General features: G+C 48.9%; 1 protein-coding gene across 1 annotated transcript in view; it reads right to left on the minus strand.

Moving 5' to 3' along the window:
* Positions 1-5,886, minus strand: part of CCR6 (chemokine (C-C motif) receptor 6) — a 27,893-nt gene extending 22,007 nt beyond the window's left edge. Inside the window, exon 1 of the mRNA XM_011999627.1 lies at positions 5,679-5,886. The gene's annotated coding sequence lies outside the window, so the exon portion shown is untranslated. The remainder of the gene's footprint in view (positions 1-5,678) is intronic.
* Positions 5,887-6,191: the final 305 nt, after the last annotated feature.

Raw genomic sequence — 6,191 nt, forward strand, 5'->3', positions numbered from 1 at the left:
CTGTGGTGGGGAGGGATGCGGGGACTGTGGTGGGGAGGGATGCGGGGACTGTGGTGGGGAGGGATGTGGGGACTGGGGCGGAGAGGGATGCGGGGACTGTGGTGGGGAGGGATAAAGAGGCTGTGGTGGGGAGGGATGCGCGGCCTGTGGTGGGGAGGGATGCGCGGCCTGTGGTGGGGAGGGATAAAGAGGCTGTGGTGGTCGGAATGCAGCAGTATTCTCGGACACTTTCCATCTGAGCACCCAGAACTCTGGTTTTCTAAGAAGATTTTGTGCTCAGCCCTCGGGAACAGCGCAGAAGTGGACAGGAATCAGTGACAGATGATGGACAGCCCTCCGGCCACAGGAGGACGACAGGAGTCACCCTCCACCCACCACGGGAGGGTAGGGAACCCTCACCCATGGGACGGGTCAGCATCTCCTGCAGCATTATCCTCCTGGCTCTTCCTGTTGGACTCCCAGGGTTACGGGGCCAACCCTCCCAGTTTTCCAGAGACTTCCGGGAGAGTAGAAACGTCTGGGCTAAAATCAGGACAGTGCTGCCACAGCAGGAAGGCCGACTACTCTGGGGCTAGTGGAAGTGCAGGCGTCCAGGATTGGGAGGCGGTCGCCCTTCTCTTCTGCAATGGTCAGGGTACCCCTGGGTGCCTCTCTGCTAGGGGGTGGCATAGGCGGGAAGCCCGGACACCTGAGGAAGCAAGAGGGTCGGTGGAAATGAGGGGGCGGGGTGGAGCGGGAGACCGCGGGAGCGGCTGCGTTGGTGTGTGAAGGGTGCCTGCAGGGAGAAATAGCAGCTCTACTCTCAGTTGAAGCAAAAGAAAAACTCTGGCCAAAAGCCATGCAGGTGGGAGGAGGTGGCTTGGGCTGGGAGGAGGGAGGACGCGTTTCCCGGCACGGATCTGCCGCGCTGTGGGCTGAGAGGAGGCCTCAGAGAAAGGCCCAGCTGCCTCTTGTGCTGAAGGAAAGGGTGTCAAGCCAGAAAGGTCAATTTGATCTAAAACAGAAAGCGTCCGGGGTGCTGGAAAGACAGAATTCCCAAGAGGGAGCGAGGGCGGGGAGGCCCCTATGAAAGACTTCAAGGCTCTGGAGAGTTCAGGAAGGAGACGGCGGCATAAGAAAGTGCTCCGTCCTGCTCCAGCACAACCTCGGGAATGTTCTCCAGAGACAGAGCGAGGAGTTCAGCATCCTCTCTCGTGATCTCTTCTGGCAGTGGGACCCTGGAGCTTTTAAGGAAAGGAGATACAACAATGCTCATCCACACCTGCTGGCTGCTCCCTCCTGGTGGCAGCTACGGCTTCAGAAATGAATTCCACCTCACCAGTACTCATTCGCTTTATAATGCCTGAGGATCTTTGAACTAGGAGGAAAATGGGGAGCTCTTCAGAGCATCCCCCTTGAAAAATTTTCTTTGAGGTCTCAAATGTAAACTTCCAACCCTGACCATGACATTCTAGATACAGCCTCAGTTTTGCAAAATTTTAGCAATAAAAGTGAGAAACTGACACAAGTATGAGAAGAGACATGAAAATCATAATGGGGTTTGTGTAAGGAGGTAGAAATGTAAGAAATGTAATAATTACAAATTTCTCTTTGTGCTTTCATTTAATAACAAAATAAGTTCGTTGTATAATGAAACAGAATTTCTAAGGAAAGCAAAAGGACTAATTATAGTGACTATTATGGACATCACTAATTTTCACTGCTGGAAAAATAACACCTTCTAGATGTTTCCAGATACACTATTGTCTGAGTGCTGCCATAGTCACAATTTCTTTCTGTGTTAGTTTCCAGAACAGTGTACAATACTATTTTGCTTCAAGTGAGATATAGAAAATATAGGTTTTTGGACAAGGCACCCTGCTTAAACACCAGGAATGTGGAAAAAGACTTATTGTTGAACCAACAAGACTTTATGATTAATGAAGTAGCTCTCAGAAGCTCTAAAACCGACTTCCAGCAGAACCAGGTTTCCTCTGACTTACTTACAAATCTTGCAATCATATTCCACAAAGTTGTGTTTGAGAAAGGACAGGTCCACTCACAGAATGAGGACCGCAGAAAGCCTCCTTTGCCATTCTGCAAGATCTAGAGGGTGCCAGGCACTGGGGTCTGGCTGGCGCACTCTCTGACCTGCCAGCCAACGTCAGGGTGGACCAGTGAGACCCCCACCCAGCGTCTGAGGAGGGGGCAGCACAGCCCCCATTAGGCCGCCGCTGTCTTGGCGATGTATGTGGGAGGAGACAGATTCTTTACAGAACCTGAAAAGACTCATTCTGACAAAAAGATCAAAGGAAAATGACTGATTTTATTACATAGTCATTTAATTACACTCACAAGGCTGATTTTTCAATTTACTAAAACATCTGTTTGTCTACCAGAAAGAAATCTGAAAGCCCCATTCTTTTTAAGTTGGGGACCTCCTATCGAATGATCTTGCAGTTGGATAATTACACAAATTTATGTGTCTAAAGCCTCCTCCCTTGGATCTGTGAAGACATTGTCGCCTCAGGTCCTCATTGGACGCAAATCTAAGGGCCGGGGCCTCCCCTGGGATTCACAGCGCTGCTCAGTGACCCAGATTCAGAGTGCTAATTTCCATTACTGTCTGCCGGGAACAGCCCCACTGATTTATAAACTGCTACAGAAATGAAAAAAGGTGACGTGTGCACAGCGACATCAGAGCCACAGGCTGGTTACAGCCGCCATCACAGCAAGCCTCGGCCAGGGAGCTCTGCATAGAGAAGAGGGCCCTGCTCATCTCCATGCCAGGGTTTGAAATTTAGGCTACTCAATGGCAGTAACCCCTCTGAAATATGAAGTGATGCCTCTGGACTGGGGTTTCCTATGCCTGGAGGAAGGATTTCCAAGTGTACTGTGCTAATGAATTGCCTCTCCTTGGGGTTCAAATGCAGGTTCTGACTGGGTAGACGAGGGCTGGGTCCTGCAGTCCTGTGATTCTGAACTCCTCTTGAGGTCTACCATTGCTCAGAAGACCACCTGGGAGCAGGAGGGAGCTAGACCTTCTCAGCTAAGTCACGTGATTTATAACCCGTCAAACCTCCATCTCCACCAGCCCCTAGGATCTCAGGCAGCTGGTGTGGCAGGAGGTGGGGACGGCACAGGGAAGATGATGGCCTCATAACATGAGCCTAATCAAGGGAAGGTGAGGAGGAAGAGACAGAAGCTGCCAGAGAGACCTCCCACACCCAGCTCTCGGTCTCTGGCGTGGGCTGGCGAAGGGCCCTGCTTTGCATCTTTTTTTTTTTTAAATGGAGTCTCACTCTGTCGCCCAGGCTGGAGTGCAGTGGCGCAATCTCAGCTCACTGCAAGCTCTGCCTCCCGGGTTCACGCCATTCTCCTGCCTCAGCCTCCCGAGTAGCTGGGACTACAGGCGCGTGCCACTACACCCGGCTAGTTTTTTGTATTTTTAGTAGAGATGGGGTTTCACCATGTTAGCAAGGATGGTCTCAATCTCCTGACCTTGTGATCCACCTGCCTCGGCCTCCCAAAGTGCTGGGATTACAGGCGTGAGCCACCGCGCCCAGCCCCTGCTTTGCATCTTGATCCTGTCTGCTGCAATGCGGTTGTCAGAGCCCAGAGCCGCGTCTGTCATAGTTGTGTGATCTGGCCCCTACCCGGGTCATGGCTGGCCAGTCCACCCCACCCCGCCCTGACACCCTCTGCTCATAAGATCTCCTGTCTATTTTATCCTGGAAACTTTTCCTTGCCCTGCCCTTTCTCCTTTCTTTGTTCCATTTTCCCTTTCTTCATCTATCAATCTTCTCATTCCACCCCCCAAAATAGGAGCACTTTTAAAAGTAAAGAGGAAGGCATGTCTTACCTAGATGCTCCGTCCTCTCTGACAGTCAACTGAACACTGAAGGATGCACTGGCTGTTTACTGTATTTTCCTCAGTAACACAGCAATGTCCAACCAACATTTTGGTCTTGGGGAAGCCTATTCCGAATTAACTTTCAACTGATCATTTTAAACATTTAAAACTTGGGACCTGATGAGTGAAAATATTGCTAAGACATATGATGAGATTTCCGGCTGTCTCCAGGGGAGCTGGGCATCGTCCAACCCTGCCTGGGCCCCATTCGTGGAGCCGCTGGGGACGTGCGCTTTCTCATCTGCAGCAGCACACCAAGTTCCACACTGAGATCCTTCCAATACTTGGAACTACTGTATCTGCTTCCACATTAAATGGGTTCATGTGAGGTCGACTGAGTTGCCCTCTCTGTGTTTTGGGGTTCTTCCAGCGCACCTCTTGACTGCACCTGGCCATCTGCCATTCCTCATCACTTCCAGCATGCCTGACTCCAGCAGGTGACAGTCCCACTGAATGTGCCACTTCCAATAAGCTCTGCGCTGGGAAACCAAACAGCCCCCTTATCAGAACTGCACCTAAAATAGGAGCCAGTGTATGTGAATGTGCACCTGAGGGTCTCCCCTGGGAGAAAAGCACACCAGGTTTGGGTACGGGCTTTGTGGTATCTATTTTGGGGCAGAGTCTCTCTGGGTTCATTTCCTCTTTCTCATGCTGCCTTAGAGGTTGGTATTATTAGATAGGAGAGCTCCAGGTAAGTCCGGCCTTAGAGGTTTCAGATGTTTAATTAGGGAAGACATAATGCAAAACTAAAGCAAGTGCCTCTGAGATTGTCATACAAATGGAATCGCAATATTGTTAAATGACATAAATACATTCACCCACAACACAGTGAAACTGATTGTCACTTGTTTATCACTTTCACTTGGGAGGCGATGGTATCACTAGAACTCCTCCTGATGCATTGCAGCATCAAGAATTCTCTTGAAGCAGAACCATCCATGTATCCAGGGACACACGTTCCAGACACATCTGTGCATTCCATGGAGCTGGCTGTGGGCTTGTCTGTGTCTCCCCCACCTCACCCCTACCCCACCTTTGTCAGCACGCTGTGGCTCTTTCCTCCCTCCTGGTCTGTCCTCCTCACCTGTGACGCCGCCTGCTGCCCTTGTTCATCCCAGCCTCCCTACACACAGCCAGCCCCTCCACCGAGCCTCATTCATGTTAGATCCACCAGCCCCCCTGTTCTGCAGCAGCCACAGCACCCAGGGTGAGCTCAAAACCTAAGTTTGGGAAGCATGTTCCATTTTGGTTTGTGGGATCTGCATTTCTTCCTTACAGTTATGGTTCAGAGAGATGACTGCTCTTTCAAAGGTGATTGTGGTCTATTAGATCATTTCCAATGTCTCTACACTTCTTTCTCTAGTGCTAGTCAAAAGTGACTTGCAGATGGTATGGAATGTCTTTGTGAGATAGAAAGAACACAGACAGGATCAGAAAAATCTGCCTCCCAACCCTCCACGGCCATCTTCTGGCTGTGTAACTTTACCTCCCTAACTCTTTAAAGTAGCCCAACACCTACCTGCCAGGATTGTCTTCAGAATTACGTAAAATAACACGTACCGAAGTCTCTAGAATAGAGTATGTCACATAATAGACTCACCAAAGGTTAGCATCTCTTCTTTCTTTTTGGCATGACTAAAGTAGCCTAAATAAATAAATATTTACAATGCATGACTTGATAACATAAACGTTTATAATATTCTATTAACTCCAAAGCATAAAACAATTACTGAGACAAAAGAAATACAGTATTTTCTAAATTCCAAGACAAAAATAAAAAACTTACCAATAAAGAAGAAGGTGTCTGTTCCACCAACCAGCAGCCACAGTTTTTTCTCTTAAATGTCAGACTTTGAAAAGGTTGAGATTTCTGTTCACCAGCATATACATGCGGGCCCTCTCTTACTGATGACCACGGAGTCCTGGGGACCTTCCTGTGCTCCCAGCCCAGCTCTCCTCTCCGGCCGCACTGCTGCCTCCTTCACCCATACACTGGGTGGTGTGCTGGGCTGCCCTCCTCACCACAAGTTTTATTCCTCAGCACATACTTCAGATCACAGAAAGAAGACAAATAAGGTGGAGGAAGGAAGATGGGTTGATGTAACTAGGTCACTTGGTAATTTCAATTTCAGATGTAAATTTTTCTTTGTTTCAGAATTATTGATCTGTGGAATATTTCTTGATTCTTCTTGGAAATTATGAATTAATTCAAATGATTGTAAAGTTCTCTGAAAGGCTCTACAGGTTTCTTAAGAGAATTTAAAAAACCTGAAAATACCATATGACATATGCTTTATGA

Source organism: Mandrillus leucophaeus, unplaced genomic scaffold (genome assembly GCF_000951045.1).
Source record: "Mandrillus leucophaeus isolate KB7577 unplaced genomic scaffold, Mleu.le_1.0 Scaffold6, whole genome shotgun sequence".
NCBI classification, from domain to species: domain Eukaryota; kingdom Metazoa; phylum Chordata; class Mammalia; order Primates; family Cercopithecidae; genus Mandrillus; species Mandrillus leucophaeus.